A 23,685-nucleotide genomic window follows, 5' to 3' on the forward strand; every position below is an offset into this window, starting at 1 on the left:
AACTTGCAAAATCAGAAGCCTAACCATTAAATTCAGTTCATTCATCCAGCAAATATGAAATTAGTACCTACTGGATATAAAATGAAGCCTGGATTCTGTCCTCCAAAGACTAGTTAGCATACTTTAAAGAATCTGCTGAGGTGAGTCATGGCCAATATAACAGAAACCAAAAAGAAGGCCAAAAGCCAGCCCAAGAGCAGTGAAGCAGATCGAGATCTCCAGGCAGCGCTCCCAACCGCCAGGCCTGATTTCATAGCGCTATACCTTGGGCAACTTCTTTAATGCTTCAGGAACCCTAATATGTGAGAAGTCAAAATGACAAAGCAGTCCCAGAACTGCTGACAAACTTTAGCAAGTGGAGTCAAGCAAAGTCCATCTCATGCCTGGTGCAAAACAGCGCAGGCGCGCTGCTAGTAGATACCATCCTGTTTATCACATAAGTGCCCAGCCACTCTGGCTGGGAATGCTGGCTTGCCACTGTTTCCTATTTGTGACCACATGATTTTTCCCAAACAAATATTGAGAAACCCATTAAGCAGTGGGGAAAGGAGTAAAATTAGTTCTGAATGGCCCCAAATACTAGATTCATGCTAAGATTCAGACTCATTATATCTTTTCCTCTCTCACCAGAACTAGTCTGTCAGTCAAGGAGAGAAGCATTCAAATTACTGGAGTATCTCAGGGCACACGTGGCCTTTGTCTGCTTTAAAAAATTCTTCCAAAATTCTTTTTGAAAATGGATGAGACTATAATTCATCTTTAATGTGCAGAAGAATTATAAGAAATGCAAAAGTCTCTTAGGTGACATAAAAATTGAAAATCCTCCATAAAAAGGACCCACTTAAATGTCTGACTTGTAAAAGTAAATGTCGTTTTAAAATTTTTCATTTGTCACACTCCATGAGGTATCTCCTGCGTGCCGTGCCGCTCCTCTCTATGTCCCTCTGCTCCATCGTTACAGCAGGGAGAAAAAGCGGGGTTCCTTGTGCTTTGGTTTGTTACTGCTTGATGGGGCCAATCTGCCAACTCTGGGACTCACTCTCCTCTTCCCCAAGGTTCCCAGGAGGCAGCTGGCCATCTCTTGACCAGGTAAGCAGCAAAGCATGCACCATAGCCGCCTCCCGAGCCTCTTATTCGACTAGGTTTAGGTACTTAAGTACCAGAGGAGAATGGGGTTTTAGCCGATAAACAAAAATCAACAGGCTGAAATCTAAGGAGGTGGGTATGATTTGGGCTTCAGTATTTCTGGGATCCCTATGCGAACATACTGCACACTGCCACTTCAGCAGGCTTTAGCCAAGAACTATAATACTACCCACCTCGTATGACCAGTACATCTCCGAGAGCGGGCCCTGCCTTTGGTAACACAGGACAGCTTCTTGCTCAGCCAGGCATCCCAGCCCTCCCGGAATTTCAGCCGCCACCCTGGACAGGTTGCTGGTACCTTGCTCCAGCCTGGTGCTCTGTGATTCACATCATGCACTGAGTGGTGCTCACTTACAAGCTGCCAGACATCTTACGGTATTTGCATGAAACTCTTCATAAAACAAACATGAAAATCCATTACCAGCAGTCACCGAATGCTGGCACACTGACAAACAGCCAACCAGCCGGCATCTGAGAACCAGTGCTGTGTAGCAGGTGACCTGTGAAAGAGCTGTTTACTGAAATGAGGTGTGTACCCCCCAAAGCAAAAGACGCAGAGCAGTGCAGAATCAATGAAGCTGCTAATTAAAGCAGAGTATCAATCCCAGTGTTTAAAACGCTCTAGAAAACCCAACAATGTCAACTCACTCAAACTTTCTGAATCGATTATTTTAAAAATCTGAAACCATGCTGTAGATATTGGCTGACTTGGCCCCTTGGTCACTGCTGGGAGCCAAACCGTGCACTAAATCCTCCCAGCACTCTAGTGTGCCTGCCTGGTAATCAGAGTAAATGGGTCCTTTAATTCGCACACATTTTTAAAAAAACTGAAATCTCTCCAAAACTATCTCCTAAACAGATAAGGATGGTCAGCCTTCCTAAAAATAAAGATATTGGGCAATTTGGGCTGAATTCTCCAAACTTCTCAAGAGATTTTCTTTGTTCCCAAATACTTTCAATCATTTTAAATAGAAGCTGAATTCTGTACCCACAAATCTCCTCTCTACATGACACCAACTTGATGCCATTAATTAGTTTCTAAACATTTCTGTTTCTCCTTTTATCTACAGTTTTAGTTTTTATGACTTTACTAAAGAACAAAAATGAAAAACTTTTTGTTCCCTGGTTGTTTTCAAAACAAACTGTTGGTATTGGAGGATAGCTCTGTCAGGAAAGTGATTGCCGCACAAGCACAATGCCCACAACCCTCTCGCTTCCCCAGAAGAAGCCAACCCTGGGGCTTTGCAAACGTAACACTTGTAATCTTAGTGCTGGGAGAACTGGCCAGCCAGCATAACATTGCTGGCAAATTCCAGGCCAGGAAAAAATTCTGTCAGGAAAAAGGGCAGAGAGAACCTGAGGATTGACACCTATATTGAACTCTGACCTCCACAGGCACCCATGAATGCGCCTCTCACTCTCACACATGTATTCTCACAAGCACATGCACACACACAAACTCAAAACAAATTTTTGTGTCACTAGATTATAAGCAAAAATATACTATATACATTTTCTTAAAATGTATATGAAATTAATTTATATACAAATTCTATATCTGTAGTAAAATATCTGTATAGTATGAGTAGACTTGTGTTTTCTGTCACCTCTGGGAGAATATCAGGGAGCACAGAAAAACAGGAGGTATTTCCTGCTCCTTAATCTTCACAGCAAATTTAGGTAGTTAAGAATTTGAGGCATATAAACCAGCACTCTCCACCTGGCCCTGCAGATGAAAGTGTACTTACTGCTCAGGCACAGGCCTTCTTCTGTGGAGAAAGGACGCTTTATACCATCTTGATGACTAATATTTCAAGAACATTTTGTAGACTCATTTTCCTAGCATTCTGTTGTTTCAGCTGTACTGTTCATGCCACAATATTTTTATAGGCTTTGGGGCTGAAAAATGCTCCCATCCAGGCAGGATATATGAACCTCTTAGATTTCTGATGCAAAAGTAGCAATCAGATTATCCCCTTGAAAAGAAAGTCGTGCTCCTCATGGTGGCAGGTGAATGGGACAGCGGAGATTTGAACAAGGATATGAAATACAGACAACACTTCCATAGTTCCTTATGCTACAACATATGTGCAGCAGCTGCCTTTCTGCTCTGCTGAGATTCAATCAGCATTTCCTACCTGGGCTTGAGGAAGGAAAGGCTTCTAGGAAAACCACAGGTAAGAGACTGGAGGCCGTACCCTATTAGGTAGCATGGGGCTCTCCTGGGGGTAGCAGTGAATATGAAGTGAATAAGAACAGCTGGGGGTCTAGTGACATGGGCTTGAATCTCAGTTCTGCTCTTAGCATCTATATAGCCTAAAGCAGCATCAAGTATCCATATTCAGCTTTGATAAATCTCTAATTTATAGATTGGAGATAAAGACAATATTGAGCCTGGCTCTATATAACTAACCAGTTGTTTAACCTGTGACACTTTTCTGGGACTCCCTGTCCCACCAAATAGAAATATTCACAGTTCTTACAGAGGGATTAGTACAAGGCCTAGGAGAGGCAACGCTCTTATAATGGTGCTGGAACATTAAAACAGCTGCTGCAAATGCTCGGAGACCTAACGTTTAAGGTCTTCCAGAACAAACAAACAAACAAACAAAAAATGCAAAGGAAGCAAAAAAAATAAAAGTTAGAACAATGAAGAGAAATAAAGAACAAGAATTGTTGCCCTGGTCTTGGAAATTCTTTTTTTTTTAATATTGATTTTTATTGAGCTCTACATTTTTCTCTGCTCCCCCCCCCTGCTCCCCCCCTTGCCTCTCCCTTCCCCCATTCAATCCTCCCCAAGGTCCCCATGCTCCCAATTTACTCAGGAGATCTTGTATTTTTCTCCTTCCCATGTAGATTATATCTATGTAAGTCACTCTTAGTGTCCTCATTGTTGTCTAAGTTCTCTGGGATTGTGGTTTGTAGGCTGGTTTTCTTTGCTTTGTGTTTAAAAAACATCTATGAGTGAGTACATTGTGATAATTGTCTTTCTGTGTCTGTGTTACCTCACTTAAAATAATGTCTTCAAGCTCCATCCAGTTTCCTGCAAAATTCAAAATGTTCTTCTTGTTGTTGTTGTTGTTTTGATGTGTAGTACTCCATTGTGTAAATGTACCACATTTTCCTTATCCATTCTTAGGTCGAGGGGCATTTAGGTTGTTTCCAGGTTCTGACTATGACAAACAATGCTGCTATGAACATAGTTGAGCACATGTCCTTGTGGTACCATTGAGCATCCTTTGGATATATACTCAAAAGTGGTATTACTGGGCCTTGAGATAGGTTGTTTCCTAATTTTCTGAGAAATCGCTACACTGACATCCAAAGGGGCTGTACCAGCAATGCAGCCCCTTTCCACCAGCAATGCAGAAGTGTTCCCTTTTCTCCACAACCTCTCCAGCATAAGTGGTCATCAGTGTTTTTGATATTGGCCATTCTTACAGGTGTAAGATGGAATCTCAGAGTTGTTTTGATTTACATTTCTCTGATGACTAAGGATGTTGAACATTTCCTTCAGTGTACTTCAGCCATTTTAGATTCTTCTGTTGAGAGTTCTCTGTTTAGGTCTGTACTCCATTTTTATTAGATTATTTTTATTGGATCCTTTTACTGACCAATTTCTTGAGTTCTTTGTATATTTTAAAGATCAGACCTCTGTCTTTTCCCATTCTGTAGGCTGTCATTTTATCTTGTTGACCGTGTCCTTTGCTTTACAGAAACTTTTCAATTTCAGGAGGTCCCATTTATTGATTGTTTCTCTCAGTGTCTGTGTTGCTGGAGTTATATTTAGGAAGTGGTTCCCTATGCCAACGCATTCAAGTGTACTTCCCATATTCTTTTCTATGAGGTTCAGTGTGGCTGGCTTTATGTTGAGGTCTTTGATCCATTTGGAGTTGAATTTTGTGCAACTCAAAATATATATGGTGATAGATATATTTTCATTATAGATAGATTTTCATTCTTCTACATATTGATATCCAGTTTTGCCAGGACCATTTGTTAAATATGCTTTTTTTCCATTTGATATATTTTACTTCTTTGTCAAAAATCAGGTGTTTGAAGGTGTGTGAATTAATATCTGGGTCTTTTATTCAGTTCCATTGGCCCTTTTGTCTGTTCTTACGCCAGTACCAGGCTGTTTCAGTACTGTAGCTCTGTAGTAGAGTTTGAAGTCAGGGATTGTGATGCCTCCAGAAGTTCTTATTGTATAGGATTGTTTTGGCTATCTGGGCTTTTTTGCTTTTCCATATGAAGTTGAGTATCGTTCTTTCAAGGTCTGGGATTTTGATGGGCATTGCATTGACTCTGTAGATTGCTTTTGGTATGATTGCCATTTTTACTATGTTAATTTTGCCTACCCAAGAGCATGGGAGATCTTTCTACTTTCTGGTGTCTTCTTTAATTTCTTTCTTCAAAGATTTAAAGTTCTTGTTATACAAATCTTCCACTTGTTTGGTTAGAGTTACTCCGAGATATTTTATGCTATTTGTGGCTATTGTGAAGGGTGCTGTTTCTCTGTTTTCTTTCCCAGCCATTTTATCATCTGCGCACAGGAGGGCTACCGATTTTTTTTTTTGAGTTAATCTTGTATCCTGATACATTACTGAAAGTATTTATGGGCGGATCAGAATTGAACCAGCAACTTGGTCCAGATACCACGAACTCCACCAGAACAGGTATAGGGGAGTAACCGCTGAGCTAGTGAGCCAGAGCCAGAGACCCCTGAGGGTCCAGCCATGAATCTGGAACCTTCAAGGGAGTAGACCTAAGCCAGGACTCCTGTGGGTCTGTGCGTGAGTCTAGAACCTCCAAGGAACTAAGTCTGAGCCAGGACCTCTGCCAGTCTGGGCATGAATCTGGGACCTCCGAGAAAGTAGGCAGGAACCAGAGATCTCTGAAGGGGCCAGGCATGAGTCTGGGACCTCAGAGGGAGTAGACCTGATCTGGTTTCCATAGAAATGAATTTTCATGCCACTGGAAGAGCTCTGCCTAGCAGAGCATCCAGGTCTTTAGGAGTTGACAACCACTCTGGTCACACAGCTTTTCCAATCCACAACTATCTGAGAACCTCAAACAAAAATTTCTTCTATACATGGTGGTACAGAAGAGGAGAGAATCTGCAGAAATTTACTGCTAATAAAAAGTAATGACGTGTTTAATCAAAGGTAACAGGCAGAAGGTTTCTATTTTTATTAGCTACCACAAATTTGTACAACAAGAACAATCCAGGAAATTCGTATATCTAAGTGTCACATAGGATGTGACTGGAAGCCACTGAGGCTCCAAGACTGAGACCTTCTTTAAAATGGCTACATATTTTTGGAGGACAGGAAAGAATCAATTAAAAATAGCAACAATAGCAACACCATTCTGTTGTTGTCTTGTTGTTGTTCTGATCTCACCAGCAAGATGGGAATATATAATCTGTCGTAGAATTTCCTAAAGGTAAAGATATCTGGACAGGAGTCAAAGTGTTCACTTTATAGGAGATGCCAAACTTATCTTTAATTTTCTGAAAATAAAACTAAAGAAAGAAGCACAGATTCCTAACTCCTTCATGAACTGATTGTATTTTGATAAAATGCATACAGTAAGCCTATGGCACAAAATAGTCATTATCTAATATGCCTTCTTCCAGGAAAATGGCAGCTCCTCAGTGTATTCACCTGACCATACTTGTGGCTAACAGTAGGTGAGTAAAAGAGATACAAGCAGCTTCTAAGCCATTCTCAGAGGAAGGGAAATTAATGTCACCTTCTTGCCACTTGATGGAGAGTAGATATAAAAGGAAGCCCTCCTGCAAGAAATGATCTTGAACCACACACAAAAAGCTATGCATTAAGGAAGTGATAGTGCCAAACTAGAATTTCTGAATTCCTAACGCCATGCAAATAGCAGACCAGACCTGGGCTCTACTGTTCCATCTTGGTACTTAGCTTCTCTGTGACACTGGCTTCACCTATGCTCCAACTAACACATTTAACAGTTCTTTTGGAACTATAGACATGGGTGACAATGCCCTTGAGTTACAACTGGCCATACTGCATTCTAGGGAGAGAAGCTCTAATTAATGCAAAGTTTTGCTTTATATTTTGTAACTAGATCTGAACTGCACAAAAAGAAAGACAGTAAGCCTGTAAATTATCTTACTTTTTAGCTCTTACCACTGGCAATGCTAGCTTAGTCTTTACACAAATGTAGCTGAGTATTTAGTGAACACTGACTTGATGGCTGAGTCCTAAGTGTGTTAAGTCTTCTCTTGCCTTCTAGTCACCTCAGATGTGTATGAAAGAACTTAGAGAAATGGTGTTGGCCTCATGAGTTCTCCCTGAGAAAGTGACTGGACTCTCCAGACTTCACAGGGAATACCTTTCAACTTAGTATCTTGGAAATTGAGAATTTAACCTAGATTAGATTTTTGTCACGGACAAAAGTTATCAGAAAAAAGAATTTGAAACAAGGCTAGTACCTGCTAAAGGATGTTACAGGGAGAGGGCCCGCTTGTTCATCCTGGCTGCCCAGCTAGCTTAGCCACGAACTAACCACACAGAAATTGTATTAATTAAATCACTGCTTGGCCCATTATCTCTAGCGTCTTATTGGCTAACTCTCGTATCTTGATTTAACCCATTTCTATTAATCTGTATATTGCCATGTGGCTATGGCTTACCGGGAAAGATTCAGCATGTCTGATTCTGGCTCCATGATTGCTCTCTCCTCCTCCACCTCTCTTCTTCCCAGCATTCAGTTCTGTCCTCCCTGCCTACCTAAGTTCTGCCCTATCAACTAGGCCAAGGCAGTTTCTTTATTCATTAACCAATAAAATCAACACACAAGCAGAAGGAACTCCTTCATGAAAAGGGTAAAGATGGAGGAGGTCAAACAGCACTAGACCCTAAGTCCCTTCTGACTGTTCCAGAACTAGTCTCATCAGTTCCTTTCTTCTAACACCCCCACTTCCCTACCCTGCTCAGCTCCTTTTAACTCATCCTGAAAACTTGGCGTAACTTTCCCATCATGCTGTTACACAATTTCTTTCTTTCTTACATCTCATTCCTCATTCAATTTGCATCTTTAGTAACATGATTGTTACTTCCTTTAGGCTTTACTGCATTCTTGAGTAGAACAGATTTCTAGTCTGTTTACCTATCCTCCATTGCCTTCAGTGTCCCTTTAAAGCTGACTGTAATCAATGATTGTCTTAAATGCCTTTTGCTTTTCAAAATGTCCTTCAGCTCCTCCACACTGACCTAGACTGTAATCCCTGTCTCTGTCAAAAAAGAGTTGTCTATAACCTAATTTTGCCTTAGCAGCTCCCAGTGTGTACTGGTCCAGTGGATTGAAACTCTTTCAGGACAAAAGTTTTTGTCTTGGTATCCTCAGAATTTGGCACAAATCCCATCCCAAAAAAAAGTGTTCATGAATATGTGCTAGATGGATCAAGAGAGTCCTAGTAAAATGATTGGCACATGAATTAATTCACCATCACCTCCAGACTGAGAGTCACTCTTCTTTCCTCTTTGTGGCATAGTAGGTAACACACTAAATTTAAAACTAATTTTTACCAGATCCTCTTCGTATGCATGTTATATAATCTCACAGCATCTCAGTTTCTGCTGTAGAATGGATATGCTCACTAAATTTTAGAGTTATGTTTAGCTTTCATAGTAATTAATTTCAACTATAAATATATTTATTTCATAAGTTATTGCAAAATATAAAACTATATATGACACAGAAGTTGCATTTTTGTCTATTAAAATAAATTGGTTTCATACCATAAGTTTTGAAAAATGTGAAAAATGTTGAGAAGTCTTTTCATGTCCTACCCAGAAGACATAACTTAGTCCAGAAGACATCATAATAGGTAGATAAAAATTGTCATACCCTACCCATGTGATAAAAGGCCAGAACATGTTGTGATGGGTGGATAAAGGTTGTACCCAGGTATCTGCATCTTGATCTATGGAATCTTTTACAGCAAGAGAGAAATTATCATATGTTATAAGGAAAAAACATCTTGGACTGAGATTATAATGAGTTGTCTAGTTTTGCCCAAAATGAAATCACAAGGAGAAGGCAAAGGGCAAAGGGTGTGCCACAGAAGAAAAGAATGTCTCCTGGGAGAGCAGAGGGGAGCAGAGAGAAGCACAGCAGACAGTGCAGATGCTGAGGTGCTAGTCAGCAAAGAGATGGAGGGAAGGACTATGAACTCAAGAACATACCGTTTGCAGTTCTAGAAACTAGGAAAGGCAAGGAAGTGGATTTTCTGAAGTGTCCCAAGGGAGCCTAGTCTTGTTGAACATGAACGGATTTTAGATATCTGACTTCCATAACTGGAAAGAATGGATCTGTGTCGTTTTCAGTCACTATGCCTTAACAGCAGCAACGGGAACTAGCCCAATGTTTTTTTTTTTCCCTTCACTCTTGAAACTTACAAGATAAATCATTCAGCCCTGCCATAAGCTGGGGGAAGAAAACTCCAGGTGCCACTGCTCTTTTCCTCTGGATCACAGGAAGGGGCCAATGGCTTACCCCTCCACATCAGTGTCTTTGTGTTTGAGATAGCTAGTGATCTCCTAATCCCTAAATGAGACCCAGAAAAAAAGTCATATCTGATAGAGGAAAAGGTATTTTGTTGGTAATTTTTATTTAGAAGTTGTTCAACAATCTCCTCAAATTTTGCATGCAATCAAGGAGAAAGTAGACTGTGATAAGCTCGTGAAGTATGAAACCCCAAAGGTAATTTTCAATACAAACAGAGGCCACAGTATGAGGAAGTGGATTTCAAACACAACCCACAAAACAAGGATGTGTTTAAGATGCTGTTCAGAGGTAATTGCCATTCCCACAGACACCCTCTCAAGCATCCTGGCAACTAATCACACTCTGAAGCCAAAGGAAGAAATGCCTCTATAAAAACTTGTTCTCTCATGACATCTTACAGAAGTCTGTCTGAAGAAAGGAAACGGTTTGAATTTTGCCGAGTGATCGTAAAGGAACTGAGGGAAAAAGTGTTCTTCTAGCATGCTGCAGTGCCTTAGAGATGGGCCGGGCCCAACCGTCTGCTCTTCTCTGCCTTTGCAAGTCACCTTTCTCTTGCACAGTGAGAAAACAGAGGGTTTTTTTGTTTTTTTGTTTGTTTGTTTGTTTGTTTTTACTGTTTTTGTATCCAGAGGCACACCTATCTCTTTCTCTCTCTGCCCTGGACTTACTTGAAAGAAAGATATAACTTGGATTTGATATAACTCAACTCAACATTGTAGAGAATTTTAAGCATGTGTCTATTTCCCTATAATTTAATATTTATAAGAAATGAAAATTTAACTCTGTCTCTCTCGTGCACACACACACACACATGCACACACATACACAAGTCTGTTTTATATTTAATTTGATGTATCCAGCAAATATTGAGTGACTACTATGTACAAGAAAACACAGCATCTGATTAAATTTAAGGATGAAGCTCATTGGTGAATAAATTGGCTTAAAGAAGCCTTTTCTAAAGGAGAGAAGCAAGTGCGCCATAAGAATGTTCACTTAGAGTTTAATTTTCCATAGGTTCATAATCTTGGTGTAGCATTTGCATCTACTGCTTGACCTTGCACCAGCTTACATTTCCCCTCTCCTAAAAGTCATGGCAACAGTTTTGCAGATTTGTTTACACAAGTTCTTTCTAGATGGGAAGTAGCTAGTTCCATTGTGCTTTGTTTTGTGTTTGTTCTTTACTAATGCTTCTTTAAAATGAGTAAGTAAATAACTGCATTCTGATTAACCCACACATAATATCACACAGCTACTTCATGAAGCCACTCAAATTCTCATCAAGTCCCAAATTATACATCTCAGTGAACATCTATACAGTTAGAATGCTATTCTGAAGCAGTAGAATTTACTCAGAGTTTTGAATTTTATATTACTCTGTCATAGTACCAAGAAGCAAAATTGAGGGCAAGGTTATACTTTTGAAGATGATTTTAAAAGTCTCTTGAGATCATGTTTGTTGCAACGGTTATGCTGTAAAAAGTGTTTGGAATTCTGCTAAAGTATTGCCAAGAAGCTTGGTGCTAGTGACGGTTCAACCCTCTGTGGCTGCTCATTCGTGCTTCCCCCCCACCCAAAGTATGCTAGGTAGTATGGAAGCCTGTATACCTGTTCAGCTCCTTCCCCCACCGCCTCACTCCTCTGCTCCTTCTCCTTCACTTTCTCAGTATGTGTAATATGAAGCTAAATTGTACTAGCAGATATTTGTCTAGAGCCACAGATACAGAATCCAGAATGTTCTTACTGAAACACAGCATGGAATTAACATTAAACCTAAATAAAACAAACCTAAATCTAAGATGCTAAAAAAGAGTGGGAGAGAGAAAGAGAAGGAGGAGAGGGAGAGAGACTGCCCCAGTGGTTAAGAATTACATTCTCAACCCCAAATCAAATAACAATCGCATTGAGATTCTTTAATGGGACTTGTTATACTGACTGAAAAGTTGCACAGGCTACCCTCTCTGGACACCTCTTCTGTTTGTTTAGACTTGGATGCCGGTCTCTCTTCAATAGTCCTTTCTTCTAGTGGGACTAAATTACTGTTTCTCAATATCAAGACTCTACTCCTGCTATTTGTTTATTTAATTTATTCATTTACTTAATTTCCTTTGATACATCTGCAAGTCTCACTGGTAGCCTGTCTTTTGCCGCCTCCCTCCTTGGCTCAGGCCTCTGTCACATCTGTCACACAGTGTCTCGGCTCCATGAACCCTTCTGTCTTATAAGCCCAATGTGTCCACTGTGTCTAAAAGAAGTTCATCCATCCACGGGTCACCATTCTTCCTATACATCTTAAGCTCAGGTAGATGACAACACTGGAGCCTCAGGCTCTTAGAATGGTGACAGGATGAAGGGCAAAGTTCGCTCTTCATATATGTGCCACCAACTGGGAAATATGTAAATTTCTATTATTTTACTAACTGTTATAAAATCAATATTATGCCCAAGAAATAAATAATTTAATAATAATAATAATATGAAAAGCCAAATGAGATTATACTTATAAAGTTAACCAAGGAGGAAAAAATAAAACAATAGACTGCTTGATTAGGCACACACAGTTCCTGGGACTTAATGTATTGATACACATTTTTGAAGTAATATACTCTTAGTATTATGAAGTGCAAACAAAACTCTTCAAGAAAAATTTATAAATATTATTTTTAAAAACATATTCGTGAACTTCACCACATAGAAAAATTATAAAAAGTTTGTATAAATGTTATTTTGGGTAGATGGAGACCCTAATATCACTTTTACTTAGTCAATTTAGAGGTCCTATTTAGGCTTCTTCAGAAAAAAAAAACTGAAATTTGATTTGCCTGTGGGCTTTATGACTCCTGTCTCCCACAAGATCTCTGTCTTCTGGACACTTTTATTCTGGAGAAAAGGTTGTGGGATGCTGAAGAACTAAGCTAAAGCACAAAGCACTTGATGCTAACTGCTCACAGAACACGAGTGGATAATGTGTGTGGTTGGTGCAGTACTCAGTAGAAGCCAGATCATCTAACATTGTCTCTCAGACAGTCCATTATTAGCATGAAAAGAGTCCAAGAAAGTCTTCTATATAAAATGGATATATGATGTGGTTTTATAACCCACTAAATTACAGACATTAGCACTACAAAATAATACATTTCAGGAGACTAATAAAACATTCCGGTATTGTGGCCTCCTGACAAATATAGAGAACACACGCAATCAAGAGAGAGAAACAGCTAGGGTTATAATTCTCAACCCACCCGGTCATCTGCCTGTGCCTGGCTCATCAGGACCTGAGTGATAACACAGTATCGCCGGGTGGAACAGCCTCGCACATGGCTGCAGGGTTCGTTCTTTTCCTGTTTATGTTGTCAGTCAGTGATAAAATGTTGATTTGGAACGTTCTTGTACTTAAGCACTGCTCAGCGTTTTCTCTCTTCCCTCACATCCATGTTAGCTTTTTCCTTTAATTATCTTGATGTTGTTATTCTTGGCAAGGCTGCCTTTTCCACTATGGTGTGTTTGCCTTCCAAATGATCCCCACTTCCTCTTTATCTTTATGAGCTTATTTCCATCCTCACTCCGTCTTCTCGGTCCCCCTCTCGGCCACTCCTTCCTTCCACGGCCTGGTCCTTTTCCTGTCTTCCAGTGCTTCTGTCAACCTGCACCCCAAGCCTCTCACCCCTTTGGAATAACAAGTTATTTCCTCTTTCATTTCCTCTTGAAGATGTTTTTGGACCTGTTCCATAAAAATCTTTGGTGTGAAAGCCTACCCATGTGGTTCTGTTTCCGCAGGGCACCCTTCCCGTGGTGTTTCCTTGGCTCGATGCCCTTGGCCTTCACACTAAGTTAAGCCTGGCTCTGACAGTTAAGTTCCTTACCCGACCTGCATTCCAGGCCCGCTGAGGTTGTGAGAGGACGACTGAGGAGTCCTGCTCCCTCTGGCAATGGATTAGTGTTTCAAAGAATCTATTTCGAGAAGTCTATCTGAGGTATGAAAAAATCTAAACTTTTTTTCTTTTTGCTAGCGAAAGTTGTCAAAGAGAAGGGCTGCTGAGTCAGCAGTATTTGCCACAGCTGCAATACGTTCCTCAATTTATAGCATAAGTGTATATTTAATTCTTTATAAGTCGTCCAATGGGAAGTGAGGTGGCTGTATACATGCCAGAAGAAAAAAAAATACTTTAGCAAAAACGACTTTCCATTTAAAAATGATCGAAACTTTTCATCATGTTAATGTGTCCTTTAATGGGTGCAGGAGTGTTACTATCCATAAAAGCTCGTAAAATAAGCTAAAATCTTACCATTCCTTGTTTCAACTTAGTGTTTCCCTTTAATCTGATAAAAATTTCTTTGAAGACCCAATAAAGAGCAAACTTTTAATCCTATTTCTTGTAAGGTAATGTCAATTTGGCACAGTAACAAGCCCATGGAATGAGAAGAGAACACTTAAAGGGCAGAGACTCATTTGTGAACAATTGCCAGGAACCCATCAATCCACAGCACAAGCCCCAGTCTCGAGAGTCTGACACCACATGGAACAAAGGCAGGGGCAGGGACCACTCAGACCCCCTCTCCAGGCAGTAGAGAACACACACTCCCTTGTTTGAAAACATCCTGCAGGGCACAGGAAATGAGCAGCTTCAAAAAGAGGAGGTAGATTTGCACTTACAGTGGCCTGCCTCTAGAGCAGGGACCAGGGACTTTCTCTCCTCTCATCACTCCTTCTGAGAATTAAATAATTTATCAAAAGAAAAATAAGTATACCCATTATACTTAGCATGATTTGTATGATTTCTAGTTAATTCTGTTACGAACTTGGTTTATAATGTAAGCTTATAATAATTAGGCTTTTGTGTTCAACGTTTAATAAAGTAATCAAATTTGTAATCAAAAATATAAATAGGACTAAATGCAACAGTTTCTGAAAATAGACATTACAAACTACACACATCATTTAATGTTGACCAGAAACTTGAAGAATTTATCAGGTTTTCTATTAAAAGGTATAATATCAATATAATAATATTAATTTATTAATTAAATTATGAGAAACTGATGTTCTGGTTGGAGAGATAACTCAGTCATTAAAATCTAGGCTCACAACCAAAATTATAAGAGAAACTGATGTTCTAATATTTTATAACAAATGGCTTTGTCTCTCTTCTCTCACACATAAATCTCATTTCACTATTAATAAAATTTGTAATTTAACAATAATTATGCTAGTATCAATAGGTAGATGATAGCAGATGATGATAGGTGACTGATGACAGACAATAGATAGATGATAGATAGATAGATAGATAGATAGATAGATAGATAGATAGACAGACAGACAGATAGATGATAGATAGATAGATAGATAGATAGATAGATAGATAGATAGATAGACAGATGATAGGCAGATGATAGATAGATAGATAGATAGATAGATAGATAGATAGATAGATAGATAGATAGATAATAAGTTGACTTTCTTGAGGAAAATCACAGCAAGATTTTAAAACTTACTTTTAGCATATTGTTTAAGTTGATTTCCTGCCGTGAGAAATTTTCCTCGCTTAGCTAAGATGATAAGCATTACCTAAACCTGAGTTTATTTTGAGGTCACATTAGCACCATATGCTGTCATTACTACTCAAGCTAACTTAATAGACTAGGTCAGATTTTTCCCACAAACTCTAAAGCTACTTGTTTAATTTTGTCAAGCAGATAGCCATCCTAATAAAGTATGTATGTGACTTTTAATCAAAATGTTCTTGAAAAAAATCTATTAAAATAAACTCAAAGTTTTATCTAAACTGGCTCCTCATAGAGAAAAACGTTGAACTTTTTTATTAAAGTGGTGAACTTGAAAACTATCTATTTCACACACACACACACACACACACACACACACACACACATCCAAACTATTCTGATTAAACAAGTATCCAAAGAACAAAATTTCCAAGGCTTACACTGAATCAGACACTGAAACTGAATTTCCCTTTGTTTTCAAGGCAATTTGTCTATCCCTATTTAGAGAAGCAAAAAAGAGAAATAACTTCTTACCCACACTAAGTACCTTTAAAGTCATGAAACACAAGGCCCCTTTGGACCATCTCTCCTCTTTCTCACTCTCTCACTGCCAGTAAAGGCTTTTAAAAAATGGAAAGGAATATCTTTATGTTCTTCCTAAGTGTTCCCCACTGCCTCCTTCTTTTTGATGGGTAGGTTGGTGCAACCGTCAGCAGTCCAATTCTCAATCAGCACATTTTAAACTACACTGCAAAGAAGAAAAGAAAAGAGTGGGTGTGTTGGGATCTGGAGAGCTGACCACACTGGCTTCAAATTTGCTAATTGAAGCACAGCTCCCTTGAGCCATTGTTCCAAGACTTTCATGCCTATAAGTGTGCCTAAGGAGTTTGGAGCCAGAAAAATAGTGAGGCAAGAAATACCAAATGCTCAGATGAGCATAGTGGACCTTGGAATGTTTTCACAATGATGACCGCCTCTTTCTGATGGGTAGAGTAGAGTGTTGTCTTTAGAAAGTATTGAATTGAAAGTATAGTCCTGTCATCAGACAAGCAGTTTAGAATTCAGTCAACACTGTTTCTTCATTTACAAAACACAGACCTTTCTGTTGCTACATAGGTTAGTTAAGACAAGCTGGGTGTACTAAAAGAAACTGGCCTATAGCAGGTGCATTAATCAGATCTTACTGTGGGAAATGGAGAGAGAAGAAAGGGAGCCCCAGGGAGGGTAAGGGGTTACTCTGTGCTCAGAGTTTTGTAAGCTTTGGTTCCAGGTAGCTTTTAACCTTATGCCAGTAATGAGCTGTCATGATCACCATAGCTTTGAAACCCAGTCCTCCAGCTCTTTCATCCATGATCTTCCATATTTTTTTTCTTCTAGACCCTCTTCTCTTCTACAAAACTTACAGAATTGGCTATTTCCTCCAAAAGGAGAAGGCACTCATTGTAATGTTAATGGGAACTGGGTTATCTGTAGTCAGACATGGGAAGACGTGGCATACCTATAGTACTGACCAAGTTTCTGTGATCAAGAAACAAATATCCTCTATTTGGGTTTTATTTTTAGTTAACTACTATATGCCTCATTTTAGTATATTAAAAAGAAAACTTTCCCACCAAATGGTGGTTGCACACACCTTTAATCACAGAACTTCACTTAGGAGGCAAAGGCAGACATATCTCTGACGTGCAAACTTTAATTGGTCTTATTTATAAAAACCTGGAGTCAGATATTAGGAGGATGGAAGTTGAAAGATCAAAGAAACAGAGCAGCCAGACACTAGTTCTTACCTCAACAAAATCATCAGACCTAATGGGGTATCCTGTCTCTATAGGTCCTCAGACTTAATGCTTTCTCTATGAAACCTCAGACCAAATAAATGCCTTGAACTCCTGTCTCCTCCCACCTTATATTCCTCTCTCTGCCCAGCCATATCCCTTCCTGTCTCCACCTCCCTAGGGTTGGGATTACCGAGTACTGGGATTAAAGGTGTGAGCTTTGTGTGGCTCTGTTTCTCTTTTAGACTGTTTCAATCCTGTGTATCCCAGGGTGGCCTTGAACTCACTGAGGTTCATCTGTTTCTGTCTTCTGAGTACTGGGATTAAAGGTGTGTGCCACCACTGCCTGGCCTCTATGGCTAACTAGTGTGGCTAGTTCCACACTCTGATCTTCAGGTAAGCTTTATTTGTTAAATTACAAACAAAATATCACCACAGATCTCTGAAAGTTTGAAGCCAGCCTGGTCTATAGAGTGAGCTCCAGGACAGCCAGGACTACATGGAGAAACACTGTCTTTAAAAAAAATTTTTTTTTGCTATTCTTTTTAGAATTAAGGTCTTCAACTAAGTTTCAAAATGCATTTCTACTTACTTTGTGAATTTTCATATCCTTATTTCTGGCTCTAAAATTTTATTTTTAAAGGATTTTGTGATAATATATAAATACAAGTAATTTTAAATATTAACTTCATGTTCCATGACTTTATTAAATCATTTATAGACTCTGGTAGACTTTTATGTAGTTTTTGGAATGTATTACTATAAAGTGAAAATTCATGAGTTGGCTTTTAATATTTTGATATTTAAATGCCATGATGATTAGATTTTTCTCTTGAATTTATATAAAATGTGGTCATTTGGGAAGAAGAAACCTTAAGTGAGAAATTTCCCACACCTAGCTGGCCTGTAGGTAAGCCAATAGGGCAGTTTTTAAATTAAGGGTTGATGTATGAGGGCCTAGCCACTGTGGATAGTACCTGAGAAGGGGCCCTGGAGAGTATAAGAAAGCAGGTTGAGTAAGCCCAGTAATCAGTGTCCTCCATGGCTCCTGCCACAGTTCCTGCTCCAAGAACTGGATCTCCTGCCTGACTTCCCTATATAATGAGCTGCTTCCCTATATAAAGACCTTTTTCTCCCCCAGGCTGCTTCTGGTCGTGATATTCTATGACAACATTGGAGAGCTATTTAAGACAAGCTTCATTCATTTGCTTGTTTAAACTATTGCAGTAGCGAGGATGCAACGTCACCTGGGACATGGGAAAGTAAGCAGCCATGAAAATGAACATACATGCATTATTCTTCATTATAGAGTAAATTTGTACAGATTTTCCATTAAGTTTAATACTAAGTAGGTATGGTTTGTTTTGTGTTGTTTTGTGTGGCAAGATTATGTTTTTTTTATTTTTTTTATTAAAAATTTCCACCTCCTCCCCACCTCCCATTCCTCTCCCCCCTCCCCCCACTCCCCTTTCCCTCCCTCTCCAGTCTGAAGGGCAGTCAGGGTTCCCTGCCCTGTGGGAAGTCCAAGGTCCTCCCCCCTCCATCCAGGCCTAGGAAGGTGTGCATCCAAACAGACTAGGCTCCCACAAAGCCAGTACATGCAGTAGGATCAAAACCCAGTGCCATTGTCCTTGGCTTCTCAGTCAGCCCTCATTGTCCACCATGTTCAGAGAGTCCGGTTTTATTCCCTGCTTTTTTAGACCCAGTCCAGCTGGCCTTGGTGAGTTCCCAATAGATCAGCCCCACCGTCTCAGTGGGTAGGTGCACCCCTCGCGGTCCTGACTTCCTTGATCATGTTCTCCTCTGCTCCTCATTTGGACCTTGGGAGCTCAGTCTGCTGCTCCAATGATGGTCTCTGTCTCTATCTCCATCCATCGCCAGATGAAAGTTCTATGGTGATATACAAGATATTCATCAGAAAAAAATACATTGATTCTTCTACTCTTTGTGTATATCCTCTGTTACAGATCTGTTACTAATAAAGCCTCTCAATTTTTACTTATAAATCCTGTTTGCGCATGGCTGTGTGTGTGTGTGATGTGGAAAGCCCTTCTGTATATGTGTTGCCTTGGCCTGTGGCAGGAAAGAATAGAGTAAGGTGGGAATTCCAAGCAGATAGAGGAGGAAAGTAGGTGGAGTCATGTAGCTGCTGAAGGAGACAGATGACCTGGAACCTGACCAGTAAACCACAATCCTCGTGACAAAAAACAAAATATTAGGATTGACTTAATTTAACATGTAAGGGCTAGCTAGAAATATGCTTAAGCTATTGCCTAAACAGTATTATAATTAACCTAGTTTTGTGTGATTGTTTGGGGTCTGGACATCCAGGAAATGAATGAGCAGTCTCCACCTACATGTGCCTGTGTGCATGACTATGTATGTGTCTGTGTGTGTGCCTGTGTGTGTGTGCTTGTGCACATCAGAGATTGACATTGAATGTCTTCCTCTCTCACCATCTGCCTTATTCTATTGAGAAGAGTCTGTTGCTGGCCCAGAAGCTTACCAGTTTAACTGGACAGTCTGACAAGCAAGCCTCAGATGTCCTCCTTTCTCTGCCTCCCTGACTGGTGTGACAGGACTTTTTTATGTAACTTCTTGGAATCCAAACGCAGGTCCTCGTGCTTGTACAACAAGACCTTTGCCTACTGGCACCTTTACTTCCAAGAATTTCTTCAGTGCTTACTGAATTGAAGAAGGTGAATGTTATTTTTCTCTCTGACATTTCCTTGTCTACTGACCATCATTTCCCTAGTGAGATGTCCATCAGCATTCTTATCATTGGTCCTTACTACACATGTGATACATCATTTCTCTCCCTTCCCTTTCCTCCCTTTCTCTTCTCTTCACTGTTTCTCTTACCCATCTCTTCCCACCACCCTCCTCCTCTAAGACCTTTTTCCCTTTCATTTCTCATCATAGTTAGAAGTTGTTCTTTGCTTAGAGTAAGAAATTCTACATTAGTGTTTTCCAGTAGTTTCTTCTCTGCCTGTACCTTCCTGCCTCCTTCACGTGCTCTTGTATCTTTAGCTGCATTTGCAACAGATCTTGAGGTCCTGTTCTTTTCTTATCCATCCTGTTTCTCTCTATTTCTTGGTTTCAGTAATTTTATTCAGTTTGCTTGTTTCCTAACTCTTTATTGATCAATAGAACAGTAGAACCACCCAAATAAGCCTTTTTCCTCCCCAAGTATCTTCATTTTCTCAGTACTTTTGATTCCCAGTGTTTTTTGTTCCATATTGAGCTTCCCTGTTGTAAATTCCTTTTGATCATCATTTCCTTAAATCCTTACAAAATTCTATCTGCTAAATCTTGGCCATTTTAGAGTTTGTTTTGATTGACTTTTTCTTGTTTATGAGTTACAATGTAGTACCCCATCACTTATACTTATATATTTGTATTTTACACATACAAATCTTTATATAGTGTATATTGTTCTAATTTTGTTTTTGTTGCTATGATAAAATACCCTGATCCAAAAGCAGCCTATGATTTATCTCATGTTATAATCCCAGGTCACTCTCCATCATTGAGGGAAGTCAGAGCAGGAACCCAAGGCAATAACCTGGAGACAGAAAAAATGGAGGAACTCTGTTTTTTCACTTGCCTACTAAATCATGCTCAGCTAGTTTTCTTTTACAGCTCAGTCCCAGTGGCCTGGGGATGGTTCTGCCTATAGTGGGCTGGACGTTCCAATCATTAATCAAGACAATTTCTTACAGACGTGGCAGTTGGATCATTTCCTGGAAGGTTATTTTAACCTAATCATAATCAGTTTTAGGCTTGCTTGGTTACACTTTACAAGCCTAAAAAACACTCTATTTGAATGTGTTCTCTAATTGAGAGTATGGCCCTTATTCTAATATATGGCTCTTACTCCTAAGGTCACAGATTCTGGGGGTCTCAGCTGCCCAGCCAGAGGCTCAGTTTAACTTGCCGAGTTAGAATCCCAGCACTGTATTACTTAGAGGAGTTTTTGCTTCACCTTCTACCTCTAGCCATTCTTTGCTGGACTTCCAGAATATTAATCTTACACAGAAATGTCCCAATCTATGTCCAGGGAATCTAGCCCAATGGGGTTGCAAGGAATCTTACAGATTTGGGGTGTCAGCTACTTTTGGTGGCTAAATAACCTTAGGCTGATTATTACAGCCATGTTTACAGATCAAAGCTTTGCTCAAGACACTTCTCTTGGACTTCATCTCTATGAGCACAGTATGGAAATGCCACCAGTGAAAAAGCTGGAGAAAGCATGAAACTTGTCTCATGTCATTCTTTTCCTCTAAGGAAGATACATCCATTCTTTCTACTTCCCAGACACATAGATTTATATCCTGTTATATTTTGTCTTGTTTATGATTATATTTGCATCAGAAAAATGTAACTTTAGTATCAGTTAATCCAATATTTAGCTCATCACCTTATGCTTTTGTACCAAACTTAGCACTATGTCCTTATTTTGTAAAATTATGGGTTGGCTTTTGGGGGTTACCTTCTCCAGGAGCAAAAATGTTAGCAATCTCTTGCTTCAAGAGTTGAAGAGTGACTTGTGTTTCAATCTCATTTATTTTGAAAGCATAAGTAGGTTCACTTGGGGAATATGGTATGAACTTTTGGTCTTGGTCTTTACCATCGAGTGTAAATGAAAATCAAAAAATAAATCATCTGGTATACCTTAAAGGTATTTGAATTAATCTACTCTATCATCATGCTATAACAGAAATAATAATCCAGATTCTCTCCATTTCAAATGAAAAATTGGCAGCTATTTAATAAAGGATGGTACAGAATTACCCCTAGAACACTGAGAATGTGTATACCTGGAATAAGTCTTATAAAGTTAAATGGGAATTTTCCAGATTTAAAAAAAATGTATTTTATCCTAGCTCTTTAGGAGTTTGCTGACATGTACAGACTTTGGGTCAGGTTAATTTTGATGTGTAATGTTTATTTGTAAGCTTTTATAATCAAGTTTTATAAAATAAAAAACATTAGTTTAGTACACAGAGAGACACATACACATATGCACCTATTTGCCTTTGAAAAAAGAAAAGATTAAATGTACAGTCTTGCAAAAGCCTTGAATCTCCATTCCCTCCCTTTCTTTCCCCTCCTTTCCATATAGATATAGAAATCCCCATATAAAAATACACTTTTGTACCTATAGTGCCTCTTATTTAAAGGTTTCCACCTTCCTTCTGTCTACAATACTTGAAGGTTGCTTTGATAAATACCATGTGTGGAAAACACAACTCTTCTTTGCATTAAGCATTTTTGGGAAAATATTTTTAAAGTTCATGTAGTCGTTTCTGATGATCTAAAAGAACCCTAGAGACAATAAGAGAAGAGCACATCTGTTATCTTCTCTGTTAATATAAGTGTCTGATTGTTTCAGGTCCCGCAAGGCATATTCCCACGTAAAACGGCAGGGAGAAGAGTGGTAACGACTGCAGTGCTGTGTCTGGGTTTGTGAACATCACACACAATGACCATTGGTTCACTTACGAGATGATGTGCTAACAATACCACAAATGAGCAATGACAATCACACAGGACTGTTAACAGCACAGAGAAGCATTAGGGCACTGAAACCTTGTTGGAGACAAAGCATTTACTAAGTCTCACTTGGGATCCCAAGGCCTCGGGGTATGGCTCATAGTACTTTTTCTCTTTCTCTGCAAGATGAGAAGTCAATTTCAGGGCCAAATTTGACCCAGAAGCCTGCAATGAGGACTTCTAAATGTAGGGATTTTTTTTTAAGGTAGATGTGCTTTGAGGTGGATTTTAAGAATATAGGTGAAGGAACCATTTCCATAAACAACAGCCTCCTCTGTCATGGTAGTAACGAGTCATGGAAAGGACTGAGCATGACAAACCACACAGTCTTGATAATCAATGGCAACCATGTTCTGTGACCTTTAACATTTTCTGTCAAAATCATAAATCTCTTACTGCCAATTATAAATACAGAGAAAAAGAAGACAGTGGAAAACTAAGATTTATTTTATGCTCTATAATTTTGAACATTGAAAACGAAAGCACTTATAGTTGTGTTAAACATCATATCAGGAGTAATTTAAGCAGCATTTGCCTGTCTTGTTGTGTAACAGGGAATGGAGCAAATGTCTTTTTTTGTCTTACTGAATCATTACACTCCCTGAGTCAGTTTCTAACATTTTGTTCTTGTTTTAAATGTGTATATTCTCTCTAAAATCTCCTTTTACATGGGGAGGTCTTTTGGTTTTGGTGTTTTGAGTGTTTTGTTTTTAAAACCACAGTCAGTTTTTGAGGAACACAGTCATTTGCTGTCAGGGTTACCACCTACATCATAGTCTGTCTTAGTTTTTCTTTCAGTCAACTACCTGACAGCTTCAATTATCAATTTTCTAAACATCATGTGAGTTTATCACCGTGAGACGAATTACAACAAAACTGTGTGTTTTGCTCTCGCTAATGAACTAAAAGAATGCTTAAGTTGTAGTGACCAATCAATGACAAGCTGAGTAAAATGATGCAGTTGGTCACTGATCACGAGGGCATCTGTTTTGCAGAATGATGTATAGGCTGAACTAGCGGTAAAGTGTACCTTAATTAATTGTGGTTAATATGCCATAGCAACTGAAATTTGAACTCTATTGTCTTGGGACTGGCATTTAACTAGGCAGATATCCCTGAAATCCCTTCGTGTCAGAACTACACAAAGGTAAGAACA

Source organism: Alexandromys fortis, unplaced genomic scaffold (assembly GCF_014885135.2).
Source record: "Alexandromys fortis isolate MF-2015 unplaced genomic scaffold, M_Fortis_MF-2015_v1.1 scaffold_163, whole genome shotgun sequence".
NCBI lineage: Eukaryota > Metazoa > Chordata > Mammalia > Rodentia > Cricetidae > Alexandromys > Alexandromys fortis.